Here is a 16,245-nt window from a genome sequence, read left to right on the forward strand (position 1 = left end):
GCATTGATTCTTCCACTGATCCAGAAGACTAACCATGATCCTCTTATCCATGCTAACTACAGGCCCATCTCTCTCCTCCCTGCTCTGGCTAACGTGACCGAGAAGCACGTGCATAGCTCCATTTCCAACTCTATTGAGAGTAATAACATTCTCCATGACTCTCAATCGGGCTTTCGCACGAATCTTAGTACAGAGACCGCCCTTCTCGAGGTCACCGATGCCATCAGGGAGGTTTTGGATACTGGAGGGAAGGCCATTTTGGTTATGCTGGATTTGTCGGCGGCTTTCGACACCGTCCCCCATGAAGGCCTCCTTTTAAGACTCCAGAAGATCGGGTTTCGTGGGACGGTGTTGAATTGGTTCAAGTCATTCCTGACCGGCAAGTGGTCTGGGCACCTCCGTTTTCCGCTGAAATGCCGCCGCTGGAGGTGGGGGTGCCGCAGGGTTCCATCTTAAGCCCAGCGCTTTTCAACATCTATATGGCCCCTCTGGCGGCGGTTGCGGAATCTTTTGGTGCCCAGATCATAACCTATGCTGATGACACCCAGTTGCTCTTTACATTTGATAAGGGTAAGGACTTTGACGGCCTGCGGATTAGAGACTGTTTGGGAGCTGTCTTTGCTTGGTTCCAGCGTCACAGCCTAAAATGCAATTCCGATAAATCGGAATTGCTTTTTTTTGGAAGTCCTCCTGATCCTGGCTGGAGGGCCTGGTGGCCTTCAGATATGTCTCCACCGGATGCCGCCTCTTCCAAAGCTAAAAATCTGGGCTTTGTGATAGATGATGGCCTCGTTTTTGGCCCCCAGGTCATTGGGCTGACTGGCAAATGCTTCGGCCTCTTGAAGATGCTGCGGAAATTTCTTCCGCTGCTGTCGCTGAAGCATAGAAAGATCATCATGCAGGCCTTGATAGGTTCGCGTCTGGACTACGCAAATGTTCTCTATCTTGGCCTGCCGAAATATCTTCTGGCTCGACTGCAGATTGTGAAAAATTCTGCGGCCAGAGCCATCTTTGGTCTCCAGCGCAGAGCCCGAGCCACAGAGCTGCTAAAAAAATTACATTGGCTTCCAGTCGCTAAAAGGCTCGCATTCAAGGCGCTTACTTTTGCCTTCAAGGCCCTTCATCGGATAGGCCCCAAATATCTTCAGAGGCGCTTGGCTTTTTATGTGCCTCGCAGGACGTTACGTTACGTGACTTTATCTAAAGCCTTGATTCCCCCCATTCGCCTGGCTAGAATCAGAGGACGCTCTTTTCGCTTTCTAGCGCCTCAAGGTTGGAACGATTTGCCTGTCTTGCTTAGGAAAGCTGATGATTTGCTCTCCTTTAGAAAAGGACTTAAAACTTGGCTGTTCACTCAGTAACTGCTCTTCTCCTTTCTTCTATTTTCGTTGTGTTATGTCTCTCTTATTCCTAGGTCTCTTTGCCAAAGCGCCGGGACACTCCTAGGAGTAGCCGTGCGCTATAAAAGAGCATTTTTAACATAACATAACATAACATAACATATAAGCAGATGCGTCACTTTGTAAACCCCTGCGCTACATTATACCTGTGTTAGGTATAATGTACGCAGGGTGGGTGTTCCCCCATAAAAAAAGGCTCATAGAAGTGGCGCAGTGGAATCTACGAGATTTAACTGTGCCACTTCTATGAGTGTCAAATCCTTACACCTGCTGCGAGGACTGATGCATGCCCTTTTACATGGGGCTCACCCATGTGTAATGACGTATTGCTGGAGTTATGTCTGTTTTGCAACACACTCCTGCAATGTATAATTACTGCACTACCAAATACATCAGGATTCCTGATGTAGCTGGTCAATCTTTGCAACACGGAGTGCCATCATATTAATATGGAGCATCGATGGTGACGCAAGGAGTTGAACTGAAAAGTGTTTCATCACAGTTTTCAACACTTTTCATAAACGAGGCCCATAAAGGGCAGAATCCTAAGCCTCTGATCAAAAAGAACTGGAGTAATTGACAGGGCATGATGAGATACTGGTGGTACATGTTCCCTTTGAAGAGCAGTGTCCTCAAACTATATGAAATTCTGTAAAAACATCCACAAATGTTGTGAATTTTGTATTTCCTTCAATTTTGGAAACAATTAATAATAATAGGTTGTGGAGGAGAAGAACCCTGCACATTTCATCAAAATATATTTCTTAAAATATTTAGCAGTTAATTGTTTCTGGAAATATTTAAAAAAAATTGTATTTTCAGAAAAGTTTCTGAACGTTCACTTTTCATACCATTGCAAAATTTGCTCTGACAAAAATGATATTTTTTACACATTTTAAAGATTCCCATATCCTGGCTTGTAAGATGGATGAAGGATGACAGCTGCATCAAGGACACATTGATATTCTTAGAAATGTACCTTCAGTGGCAGAGATTCATGGAGATTGAGGAATGATAAACTGCTGGCTTTTCCATAAAGCTGATATGCAGCTGAGACCATTTAAAAGTATATGCAGACAGCAGAAAACATAGTAAGACGAAGAGTTTTTCTGCCGTAAGCCACATAACATTTTGACCCTCTCTATTTTGTCATAGCCTAAATTTTTTTTAGGAACAACAGACCTCCCATATTTGAAATCATTATCATTGTGTGAGAAGAGGTGGAGGAGCATTGAAGGAGGTCGGGCTGGAGAGAAGCAGGGACTTAAGCCCTTTACTTCTTGACCAGTTGAGATGGGGATTTTATTCCAAGCACTACCTGAGAGCCCCATCTAATTTTTTCCCTCAAAAAGAAAGGCTTCTGAGGCTGCCACTGATGTCCTGAGACGTATCAAAATGCCATGATGGACATATTAGCAGAGCCTCAACACAAGTCTGAAACACACCCAGTGCAGAAGTCACCAGCTCAACTTGTGTTCCACCATGTGACATCACTGAGTGACCATGTGAAGAAAGTCAATACTGTGTGACACATGGGGGCACCATGAGATTTGGTAGGTCTTGAGCAATTTAGAGACCCATGCTTGTCACTTCCGAAGTGCTTGCTTACTTACTTATGCTTACTACCCATCCTGGGGTATAGGCCATCAACTAGGATTCTCCAGCCACCTCTGTCCTGGGATTTTCTTTCAATGTGACTCTAGGTGTAACCCATCTCCTTGCAGTCAGCCTCGAGACCTTGGCACCAGATAGTTCTTGGCCTTCCCCCTTTCCTTTTCCCTTGAGGGTTCCAGGTCAGGGCTTGCCTGGTGGTGTTTGATGCGGGCTTGCGGAGGGTGTGCCCTTTGCAGACCCAGCGTCTTTTCATGATTTCTTCATGAGCAGGGAGTTGGAAAGTGTGCTGCCAATGGTTGTTGTTGCTGATGGTGTTTGGCCAGCGGATTTGGAGGATTTTCCTCAGGCAGGTGTTGATGAAGGTCTGCACTTAGTTGGTGGTGGTCACTGGTGTCCTCCAAGTTTCTTCTCCAAACAGAAGAATTTATTTTACATTGGTGTTAAAAAGCCTGATCTTGGTTTGCAGCATTAGGTCCCTGGAGCTCCAGATCTTATTCAGCTGCATGTAGGGAGCCCTTGATGTGCTGATTCTTGAATTTACTTCGGCATCTGTGCCGTCCTTCTTGTCTATGACACTGTCCACGTAGGTGAAAGCATCAACCTCTTCCAAAAATGACTGCAGTGATGCTGGTGGTGTTAGCCTTCAGGATCATGGTTTTTTCCCTGTCAATACGGAGGCCAAGTTGTGCTGATGTGCCTGCCACCTTGTTGGTCTTCTCTTGCATCTGCAGATGAGTATGGGAGATTAGGTCCAGGTCATCTGCAAAGTCAAGGTCATTAAGCTGTGTCCAAGAAGTCTACTGGATCCCATTTCTTCTCCTTGCTGTGGGTATTTTCATAATAATTCAGTCTATGGCCAGCAGGAAGAGAAAAGGCAAGAGCAAACAACACTGGTGAACTCTTCCGAGAGTTCCACCATTGACAATCTTGCAGGTCATTCTCTCGTAAGAAGTCCTGATGATTTTATGTGGCACACCATAATGGTGGAGGAGATTTGAAAGGCTCTCTCTGTCCATGCTGTTGAATGCCTTCGCATAGTCGATGAAGTTGACATAATGGGGGGAGTCCTATTCTATCGACTGCTCAATGATGACACACAGTGTTGCAATCCAGTCTGCACAGGATCTATCTTTGTGGAAGCCAGTGTTAAAATCTAGATCGTGGCGTAAACATTATCAGCGCCATCTTGTCTCGTTTCAGATCCATGCGTGCGCGTAAGCAGCAGCCATTTTGAATGCCATGATCTCCCTGCCCACTGTCGATAGCCAGCGCGTCTCCCCCCCCCTCACCCTCTCGCCTCTTAAGCATCCCCCGCGCTCGGACAGCCCCCGATCTCTTCTGCCTGGGCCATAACGCACCTCCAGCGCGACCCTGCCTCCGAGCCACATCCCGTGCCGAAACCCCCACACTCTTTCATCTCATCCATAAAACGGGCCCTTTGATAACCTCTTCCTCCTTGCCCGATTGTCCGGCCCGACCCCAGGCCATCACTTAGCCCAACAGATGCGGTTTATTGCCCCTACAGTAGGACCTCGCCTCACATCAAAGGAGCGAGGATTAATCAATGCCCTCACACCCCTAGATCCGATCGATCGCCCGCATTCCTGTTCCCAGCGGAATGTCCAGCTGCGCGATAGCCATCATGCTGAGATTGGGGTGGGGACTCCTACTGTAGATATGTGTGGGAACGGGCCTGAACCGGGGATTCCAAAGACGCCTTTTCCGTACTTCAAAGCATTACCAAGAATGCGTTGCATGTAATAAAGTAATAAACCAGTGTATAAGAGGCCAGGCCTCAGAGATGTTGGGAGAGCACCTCGAGAAGATACCCTGTTGTCTGATTTGACGTGTTCTGTTCCGTCGGAAATAAACTCCTGTTTCCTGCCTTCCAGTCTCCAGCGCCTGCCTCTTTATTTGGTAATCGTGAGTTGGGTGAGAAGCGGCTAACGCCGGGCAAATATGGGAAAGGGGTAATCGACCTGACCTGCCTGAACCCTTTTTCATCAATTGGCGTCCCAAACGTGGGGCCCATCAGCGACACGTGGATCCAGTGGGAGAGGTCCCGACGACGGAGTGAACGACTGCAACGATCGGGAAGTGCACCTGCCCGATAGACCCTCGTCTGGCAGCCGATCATCCGAACTTCACTGGTTCCGAGCAGACCTCTCTCGAGTGATCTACGGTCCTGACTGGGAACCATCAGGAGTGCCACAGCAATTACGGAGAGTAGAGGACGATCGGGCGCTGGAAGCGAAGACGAGAAACTGTCCATACGGTCCGGGTAAGGTCGTGTAACACGACAAACTGGGAAATATTTGATTGTTTGATTGGAAAATACTAGTATTACTCTCCGAATTGTTGGTTCTCTTGGAGATTCTCTGTCTGCAAACGGAGAGGAATAAAAGTATTCTCTCTTCCTTTGCAGGTAGTGAAGGGTAGGTAACGCAGGCCATTGCCCCCGTTGTAATCCGTCGTGCCTATCTTTCTCCCCCACTGATTTATTGTTTGCCCGAACATTGTTTGTTCGAGGATTGTTTTCTCGAGAATTCTCTGTCTACAAACGGGGAAGGATAAAAGTATTCTGTCCTCCTTTGCAGATAGTGAAGAATAGGTAACGCAGGCTTTTGCCCCCATTGTAACCCGTCGTGCCTATTCCTTTCTCGCCACTGATTGTTTGATTGAACGGACATTAATTGTTCGATATTGGTTCTCTCTTTGGGTATTCCCTATTTGCGAATACTGCAGAATAGAAATATTCTGTCCAGTCTTCGCAAAGTAGTGAAGGATAGGTAGTGCAGACTTTTGTCCCCATTGTAACCCGTCATGCCTATCTTCTCCCCATTGGTCAGTAGTTGGTTCAGCCCGGACCGCTTATTAGAGGTGGATCATCCGGCTCCTCTGGAGGGCACCCCTAATAAGGATATGTTTTTTAAATATGGACTAGTCGCTGTAGCTTATAGTAAGTTATGGAATAAATATACTAAAAAGGATCAGGAAAGTCAGTGGCCACTGATAGGATCCTTCGATGACGCAAAAATAAGCGTGCTGGAAACAGCCCTTTGTAACAATAAAACCACGCCCACTATGCTTGATAGTTTCGGCATGTGGCGCAAAGAAGCAGAGCAACGAAAGAAAAGAGAAGAAGCAAGAATAGGAAAAGAGTTACGAAAGGCAGCCCACCTGGCCGCTAAGAAACTAGAAGAAGAGATAAAAGAAAGAGAGGAAGCCAGACAAAAGCAGGAATCTGAGTCGACAGGCCAGTGCCCTGTTAGGACCCCCTCTACGCTCTACCCTGAGCTGCCCTCCAAACAACGGGCGAACGATGAGTTGCTGCTAGATCCTCCGATCATCTATATCCCCCCCATATGCCCCCTCCCAACCCCTAGTACAGCACTTGCCAGCTCCGAGTGCAAATGAGAATAACCTTGGAGCTAGTGCCCCAGCCCTCACGGCCTCCGCTCCGGCCGCATTAGTAACGACATCAGATGAACCCGAGACTAGCAACCAGCCACCGGCTAGACTGAATAGATTGAGCAAAGATGAGCGGGAGGGAATTGACAAGATAGTAAAGGCACTGGTAGAACGGAAGGAGAGCGAAGAATACACGATGGATATGCACAATTCACATGCCGGTAGCCACAGACGGCATTTCATTTTACGGTTTAGTTACCACACCCTGAACGCATATGAGGATAGGTATCAGAATCGGGGTCCTGCTAAACTGACAGCGTTATATAGAAAAGTCGATATTGGAGACGAGGCCGAGCGTGACGCGGCGGACCTCTTCATGCAAACGCTTGAGGTTTTCCGCCACCTCACGGAACAGAAACCAGAAGTTAAGATTACAGTTCCCGAAACGACTGGGTCCTCATCAGAAGTAGGCAACACTATGATGCCTATCAGAGAAGCCGCCCCCTACTGGGTTCCCCCACGAGGTCAGGGAACGAACGACGATATCAACCATGCAGATGCAAAGGGGAGGGTCGTGTACAACTGGGTTTATCAACCATGGGATCGGCAAGATATTTTAACTTTTAGGCAAACCCTGCCCGATTTAAGAAAGAACCCGACAGCATTTTATACCGAACCAGGTACAGCCTTGGGCTCAACCATAATGACTCTAGCGGACATTGACTTGTTTTTCGGGTTATGTCTGCCGGCTGATGTGTGGAAGCAAATCCGAAAAGCCGACCACACAGATCTGTTCGGACATACCTGGAATCAACTCAGTGAACTAGATAGGCAGCGGGAGCCCGGAAAGAAACCTGTAAAAGACATACTGGAACTCCCGGACAAAATAGTTCAGAAGCTAAAGACATTGATCCCAGAGAAGAAGGTAGACTGGTCGGTAGTCACGGCTTGCCGTCAGAAACCCCAGGAAGACGTATCAGAATACTTCTCCCGATTTGAGACGGTGTTCTCCGACTACAGTGGCCAAGACATGACCACTGCAACCTGACAACACCTATTCGTGCAAAACTACGTAAAGGGTCTATCGCAAGAGGTCTCCCAAAAGTTACAGACGAGCGAGAGTAGTTGGGGGGCCTCCAAACCTGCAGCTATCCTTCAGATGGCTCAGTATTACGAACACCAAAAGAACGAGAACGAGAGGGCGACTGAGAAAAAGAAAAAGGACTTGAAAGAACGAGTGATGATTGCTCAATTGCAGGGAGTGACGACAGGAAGGGAACGGTATAGAGGAAACTACCAGCCGAATGCCCCTAGAAATTCACCCCCTAGAGACCGCACACCCACACCCGGCGCTCCACGAACAGACCTCGATGAGAACCAGTGTGCGTTTTGCAAGGGATTTGGCCATTGGAAGTCTCAATGCCCGGTCCTCCTGGAAATGATTAAAAATAAAGAGACAAGGGACATGGCAAATGGCCCCAGGACTAGAGGGCAGGGACGAGGGCACACCCACGACACCAACAATGACAGACCTGGCAGACCGAACACATTTGACCGCCCCCGACAGAATCAGTGCCAGCAGTCTGACTGCGACAACGCTCAAGACTTTGCATAGGACTGCCAAGGGCAAGGAAGGGATCCAGTCGAGCTCTATGTTGACCAGCAAGGTCCTTACGTCACCGCTAAGGTCCTAGGTACGAAGTCTCCATTTCTGGTAGACACTGGCGCGACACGTAGTGCGTTATCTAAACGACTGATTCCAAGGGCACCCTTGTCTGGCTCACACATAACATCAATAGGCTTTGATGGAACGCCCTCCACTAACCCTTTATCCGCACCGGTTTCCTTCGACTTGGACAGTAACCCCACTGTCACGACGTTTCTGCTTTCCTCCAACACCCCCGATGCCATTATGGGACTTGACTTACTGAAGCATTTCCGAGCTACTATCAGGTGTTCACAGGACGGGGTTCGAGTCATTCTGTACGATAACCCGACTCTGCTCAGACCTCATCATGCACGACACATGCTCTCCATCTCTGACACTGACGCATCCTTACTTGACTCTCTACCTCTGTATCTATGGGCTAAAACTGACGCTGATGTAGGACGAATGATGATTGACCCCGTACGCATAACTGTCCGCCAAGATGCGATACTCCCAAATCTCCCACAGTATCGGATATCGCCCGAAGGTGAGAAGGCATTGGTAATGATAATCCAGTCCCTGGTAGAGGCAGGAGTGGTAGAGGAAGTAGTCAGCAATATTTGCAACAGCCCTATCCTACCCATTGTGAAGAAGCAGGGCGAAGGAGATGAAAAAGCGTACCGCTTCATCATCGACCTTCGAGAGGTCAACAAGGTAGTTGTACCTCAGTACCCCGTAGTCTCAGATATCGCCACCATTCTGACCCTGATTCCTTCCACAGCCACCACCTTCACTGTAATAGACCTCAAAAAAGCTTTCTTCTCCATCCCCATCCACCCGGACAGCCGCTACCTTTTCGGCTTCACGTTAAAATCCCGCTCATATAGATTTTGTAGAGCTCCCCAAGGTTACACAGAAAGCCCCAGCATCTATAGCCAGGCCCTCAAGAGGCAGCTGGACGCCGTTCAGCTACCAGAGGGAGTGGTATTGATACAGTACGTCGATGACATCCTTTTGGCGGCCGACACCACTCCACTTGCGGTCACAGCCACCATCCAACTCTTGCACTTCCTTGCGGAAAATGGCCACAAGGTCTCAAAGAAGAAGTTGCAATTCTGCCAACCCCAGGTCACCTACCTAGGCCACCTCTTGTCCAAAGACGGGAGAAAACTTACACCCGATCGAATTCAGGCCATTCTAGACACCCCTGTCCCAAAGACCCAGAAACAAGTCCGCTCCCTGGTAGGCCTCACCTCCTTCTGCCGGCAGTGGTTGCCAAATTTCAGCCTTATTGTAAAGCCACTACTTTCCCTACTAGCCAAAGATGTCCCCTTCCCACTCCCTTGGACCCCCGAATGCCAATAGTCCTTCAAAGAACTTTGAGACGCCCATTGTTCTGCACCGGTCCTAGGAACCCCCGATTACACAAAGCCCTTCTCTCTCTACACTCACGAAAGGGAGGGATGCGCTTTGTCTGTCCTGACTCAAACCATTGGCCCCAAGCAACGACCATGTGCCTATTTCTCTGCCACCCTTGACCCCGTAGCGAGAGCCTTGCCTGCCTGCCTTCGAGCCGTAGCTGCCGCTGCTGTCTCTATCCCACAAAGTGAGGGGATCGTACTCTCGAATTCCCTCACGGTATTAGTGCCCCATGCTGTTGACACCCTCCTAAACCAGACTAAGACGCAACACCTGACTAGCGCACGACTGACCGGATATGAACTAACCCTGCTTGCACCCCACATTACGCTGAAAAGATGCACCACACTGAACCCAGCCACCTTGTTGCCTCTGCCCGAAAACGACCCGAATGTCCCCCCTATACATGACTGTGTGACCCTCACAGACGAACAGACTAGGAGTAGAGTTGACCTCCGGGACACCGCCTTCACAGACCCTGACGGAGAGCTATGGGTAGACGGTTCTTGCATAAAACTCCCCGACGGCACCACCTCAGCTGCCTATGCAGTTACCACAGCCCAAACCGTAGTTGAAACTGCCCGCATCGCGCAGCGATCCGCACAGGCGGCAGAACTGATTGCCCTCACACAAGCATGTATTATAGCGACAGGGACTACTGCAAACATTTACACGGACAGCCAGTACGCCTTCGGAGTGGTTCACCATTTTGGACTCTTATGGAGGGAAAGGGGATTCTTGACGTCCCACGGCACGCCCATCCTCCACGGAGATTTAGTCTCCGCCCTGATTGAAGCAGTTCTCCTCCCCAAACGATTAGCGGTAATCAAATGTCAGGCACACAAGAAGGTGACAGACTTAGTCGGACAGGGAAATGCGCTGGCCGACATCCCTGCCCGAACCACAGCTGAGAATAGGACAACGACACGCATGTATGTGACCAGGTCACAAGCAGAAAAATGGACTGACGCTAGGGAAACGATTAGGGACATCCAGATGGCGAGCTCACCACACGAATTGACTGAATGGGCACGGGTGGGATTGAAAGACGATGAAGGCTGCTGGCAGACAAAGGACACTAACAAATGGTTGCTACCCAATTCATACCTGATCCCCATACTGACTATGGCCCACTCCCCTGCGCACATAGGATCTGCCCCCATGATCGAACTCATCTCCAAGGTCTGGCACAACGACAAAATCCCCGACTCAGCCAGACGCCTGGTCCAGCAATGCCTTATCTGGTTGCAACACAACCCTGGGAAAGGAACTGTGGTACCCCGGGGAGGGTTTGGGGTCCCCGACCATCCCTTTGAGATCCTCCAGATGGACTACATCCAACTAGAAAGATGCCAAAACCTGAAGTATGCATTAGTCATTGTGTGTGCCTTCAGCAAATGGGTAGAAGCCTATCCAACCCGTGATAACACTGCCATGACCACTGCCAAAGTACTACTGAAAGAGTTTTTCCCTCGCTACGGCCTTTGTCAAATTCTATGGAGCGACAAAGGCCCCCACTTCATAGCTGAAGTTATCCAACTAATCTTGAAAGGGCTGGGGGTAAAACAGAGGTTTCATGCAGTCTTTCACCCCCAATCTGCTGGCTTAGTTGAGAGACACAACGACACACTGAAACTAAAACTGTCGAAGATAGTGGCCACCACAGGACTTAAATGGACAGATGCCCTCCCACTGGCATTGCTATCGATGCGCTCCACTCCCACTAAGCACCATTTGACCCCATACGAGGTTGTATTTGGGCAACCAATGAATCTCTGGACTGCCCCAAAACCGACCTCCGTTCACGACGTCCCAGACGTCCTACTGTCTGATTACTTGTGCAAATTGACTAAAACATTGTCTGTCATTCATCAGCAGGTGCAGCAGGCCATCCCCGATGCTTCCAGGGGTCCGGGTCACGATATCCAACCGGGAGATTATGTGCTGATCCGGAATTTCCAACAGACGAAGAGTCTGGAACCCCGGTGGACAGGCCCCTGGCAAGTACTGATCACCACCCGAACGGCTCTTCGAGTGGAGGGGAAACAACACTGGCTGCACGCACACCACTGTAAGAAGGTCTCCTCGACCCTGACCACGACAGAAAACGTCAGCACCCAAGAAGAACTGCTGAACAAAGACCGGCCATCATTGAACTGTTATCCTGATACCGAGGCACTCCAACTTGCAAAATTCTCTGATCCCACTGTGCCATCCAGGGAAGGGTATTTCCTGCGTCGAAAGGAGGGAGCTTCGGCTAAGTAGACCACAGACTAAGTTGAATCTCAGAACGGTAGCCTAACCACAACCAAGGGTTACCCGAAGAGAGGCTAAACGAAGTCTGCGGTTCTGCCCACTACCGAGCACCTCGAAGATGATGGAAGCGCCAGATAAGAAGATGATGGAAGCAACAGGAAATACCTGTTATCGAAACCCAAAGACTGACAGTATACACAAATCGAAGACAATTGCCCTTTTCATTGTCCTCCTCTTTTGCCTCCTCCTCATGACTTCCTTCTGGATCATGGAAGAGAGCGCACCCGCTCATCAGATATTGCTGACCACTGCACAGCCAACCACTATGAAAGAACATCACCTGATCTCCCTTTCGCCTCAGCTCCGAGAAAGGCATAAGGAGTTCTGGAACAATTCCTTCGTGCAACTGTTGCACCAACACAACCTTGCCGCCAATGCCACAAACTTCTGGATCTGCGGGTTGCTCCCGCATGCCACCGGACACTCCATCCCTTTCATCCCTTCCCCTTTCTCAGTTCACCGTTCTTGCCTTGCCTGGTTGATCCTCTTGCAAGAGAGCTACAAGGACAACGCCACTTCTGGTCAAACAGTGTCACACTTCTACCACGGGTTCTGGCTGAACAAAACCGGAAGGACTTCTGCTCCCTTTTGTCCTTTGACCTCTGGCTCCTCCTTCCAGATGGACATCCCTGCCAAGGAACGAGTCGAAATGCAGGTGTTCCATAATCCAGCCAGACCCACCTTCTCCTACCTACGGAAACTAACTGCTGCCACTCTGACGGTGGCTCTGTCTGTTATCAATGTCACGGGCCTCGTGTGCCTCGAAGGCTTGGGAACACAGCTGGTGGGTCACAGTTCCTGCCACATCACCAGAACATTGGACTCCATCGATCCCCCCTCCTTTGTTGCTTCTCCGAATATGTACTTTGTTTGTGGCACCAAAGCTTACACTTGGCTTCCCAAAAATTGGGGGGGTACCTGCTACATCGCCTTCATTCTCCCTCCAACGTACGCGGCCCCAGCCAACCATCACCGGCAGAAGCGCGCAAGAGACATTGAACAAGCCGACTCCACTTGAGCACAGTTCCTGGATGCAGTGAAGGGACTTGTTCCTCTGTGGGGCCCAATGGCAAACAGCCGCGCCATCCGACACCTGACCCAGGCAGTAGAAACGACCATGAACATCACGGCTGGCATCCTCACTAACAATACGGCCGAGCTTCAGGCAGTCCGCCTGGTGGCTCTTCAGAACCGCCTTGTTCTAGATGTAGTTCTAGCTGACCGTGGAGGAGCATGCCGCATCATTGGATCCAGCTGTTGCACCTACGTGCCAGATAACTCGCCCTCAGTCTACAAAGCAATCGAACACCTCCACAGACTTTCCTCAGAGGTTCACCAGGAACAGGAAGGATGGTCGCTTGGAAGCTGGTTTTGGGGCGCTTTGAAGGACTGGGGATGGAGGTTGTTCACATTTGTATTGATAACGGTCGTGATACTGTGTGGGTGTTGCATAGGTATTAAATGTTTACCACCTTTGTGTTCGCTCATAGCTAACTGCATGTGCCCTAAGACTTCGGACTTCAAAACTGAACACATGAAAGCATTGTATGACCTCGAAATAAGAAATATAATGGGGATTGACGTAAATTAACAAGCTGGCTAGATATGTTGAAAAGGGTGGACTGTTAAAATGTAGATCGTGGCGTAAACATTATCGGCGCCATCTTGTCTCGTTTCAGATCCATGCGTGCGCGTAAGCAGCAGCCATTTTGAATGCCATGATCTCCCTGCCCACTGTCGATAGCCAGCGCGTCTCCCCCCCCCTCACCCTCTCGCCTCTTAAGCATCCCCCGCGCTCGGACAGCCCCCGATCTCTCCTGCCTGGGCCATAACGCACCTCCAGCGCGACCCTGCCTCCGAGCCACATCCCGTGCCGAAACCCCCACACTCTTTCATCTCATCCATAAAACGGGCCCTTTGATAACCTCTTCCTCCTTGTCCGATTGTCCGGCCCGACCCCAGGCCATCACTTAGCCCAACAGATGCGGTTTATTGCCCCTACAGTAGGACCTCGCCTCACATCAAAGGAGCGAGGATTAATCAATGCCCTCACACCCCTAGATCCGATCGATCGCCCGCATTCCTGTTCCCAGCGGAATGTCCAGCTGCGCGATAGCCATCATGCTGAGATTGGGGTGGGGACTCCTACTGTAGATATGTGTGGGAACGGGCCTGAACCGGGGATTCCAAAGACGCCTTTTCCGTACTTCAAAGCATTACCAAGAATGTGTTGCATGTAATAAAGTAATAAACCAGTGTATAAGAGGCCAGGCCTCAGAGATGTTGGGAGAGCACCTCGAGAAGATACCCTGTTGTCTGATTTGACGTGTTCTGTTCCGTCGGAAATAAACTCCTGTTTCCTGCCTTCCAGTCTCCAGCGCCTGCCTCTTTATTTGGTAATCGTGAGTTGGGTGAGAAGCGGCTAACGCCGAGCAAATATGGGAAAGGGGTAATCGACCTGACCTGCCTGAACCCTTTTTCATCACCAGCTTGCTGATCTTTCAACTGAGCATCAACTAGTTCCTTCATTCTGTTTAGGGTGACTCTGTTGAATAATTTGCTAGGATTTATTGAAGAAATATCCCTCTATAGTTTGCACAGTTATTCAGGTCACCTTTCTTGGGGATCCTGATGAGATATCTATCCATCCTTTCAGTCTGACAGCACCTTTCCTCTTCCCAGATCCTTCCAAACATGGGGTAGAGCATGTTTCCTGATGTTTCAATGTGCGCCTTCAGTGCCTCAGCTGGAATGTTGTCGGGTCCTGCTGCCTTCCCATTTCTCAGATCTTTGATGGCTTGCCGTATTTCTTCCTTGGTTGGTCTCCTGTAATCGATTGGCAAGTCCTTGTTAGCTGGCTGTATGTCAGGTGGAGACTGCTGCATTGGCTGGTTCAACAGTTCTTCAAAGTGCTCCACCCAGCTTTGTTACTGGCCTTCATTACCCAGGATTGTCTTCCTAGCTTTGCCTTTAACAGGTCTTTCTGGCTTGCTATATCTGCTGGAGAGTTTCCTTCTCATGATGTAGACTTCGTTCAAGTTTCAATGGCTTGCAGATTCCTGGGCTTCTGTGGCAAGGCCACCAATCAATCTTCACTTTTCTGATCTTAAGTCTCTCTTTGCTTCCTTGTTGTTTTTGGTGTTTTTGCCTTGAGCTTTTGCTTTTTTTGCTCGTGTTTGGCTGATGTTGACTTCAGCTTTATTTTCCTTTGCTTGAATTTAGGGGAGTATTGGTGTAAATTTATACTTTATCCTGGCGTTTCTTGGGACCCACTATCTCCGGGCAGGTTGATGTCACTGTTTCTTTGATCTTATCTCACTGAATTTCTACTGGGTCTCTATCTCTAGTTCTTGCAGAACTTGAAACTTGTTACTGAGGGTGACTGTGTATTATGTGCATCTTTGAGGAGGGTGGTGTTATATTGCTGCTGTTGGTTTGTTGGTTCCATCCATGCTTTCTCCAGCTGTAGCCATAACAAGGTGATAGTCCAATACCACATCCGCTCCTCTCATCACTCTCATGTCCTGCAGGGACCTCCAGAACTTCTTGGCTATGCAGACATGGTGGATATGTTTCTCTGTTGAATAATCTGGTGGCACCCACATTGACTTGTGTATTCTTCTATGTGGGAATATACTGCCGCCCATCACCAGACTGTTCAGGGTACAGAGATCTTCAAGCCTTTCACAGTTCTCATTCATGTTGTAAAGGCCATGTTTGTCTATGATTTCCTCATACCCATTGTTGTTACTTCTAATCTTGGCATTGAGTTCCTCCATCAGCATTTCTCTAGGATGGACTGGAGTCTGATGTAAAATTGTTCTTTTTCCTCTTCTTTGCTATCATTTGTAGGTGCATAGCACTGGATAACATTCATGTTGATCCTCTTTTTCTTTGTGCGGAAGGTCACTGTGATGATTCTGGAACTGTGGGTTTCCCAACCAATCAGAGAATTGTTTGTCAGCTGGCGTTAGCAGCAGTGCTACTCCCTGAGTATGTAGTACATACTCTTCCTTGTGTCCAGAATACAGCAGAATTCCTCCTGGAGCTAGTGTTTTCTCTCCCGACTGTGTCCACCTGTTTTCGCTAATGCCAAGCAGGCCATGATTGTATTTTTTCATCTTCACTGCCACGTGGGCTGTCTTGTCTGTCTCGTACATGGTCCTCACGTTCCATGTCCCGATGATGATGGTCTTGGTCGAAAGCAGGTGGATCGGCTTTGTGACTTCCAGGAATCTCTGGCTTTCACCACAAGGCATCATAGCTCTCCATGAAGGAGATTACTCTCTCCCCAAGGCCAGGATGTCTTTTGGTCTAGTATTTTTTTACATGAGGGGTAGCAAGCCCCATGTATACCCTTCTCCTTTCGCAACGGGGCTTGGGACCAGCCATAGCAGAGTTTCTTCCAAGGTGTTGCTTTTCATTAGATATAACTCT

At 49.1% G+C, this 16,245-nt stretch overlaps 1 pseudogene; it reads right to left on the reverse strand.

The window, feature by feature from the left end:
- Positions 1–3,099: 3,099 nt before the first annotated feature.
- Positions 3,100–16,067, reverse strand: LOC144773742 (uncharacterized; annotated as a pseudogene).
- Between the last annotated feature and the right edge of the window lie 178 nt (positions 16,068–16,245).

The sequence above is a fragment of the Lissotriton helveticus genome, chromosome 8 (genome assembly GCF_964261635.1).
Source record: "Lissotriton helveticus chromosome 8, aLisHel1.1, whole genome shotgun sequence".
NCBI lineage: Eukaryota > Metazoa > Chordata > Amphibia > Caudata > Salamandridae > Lissotriton > Lissotriton helveticus.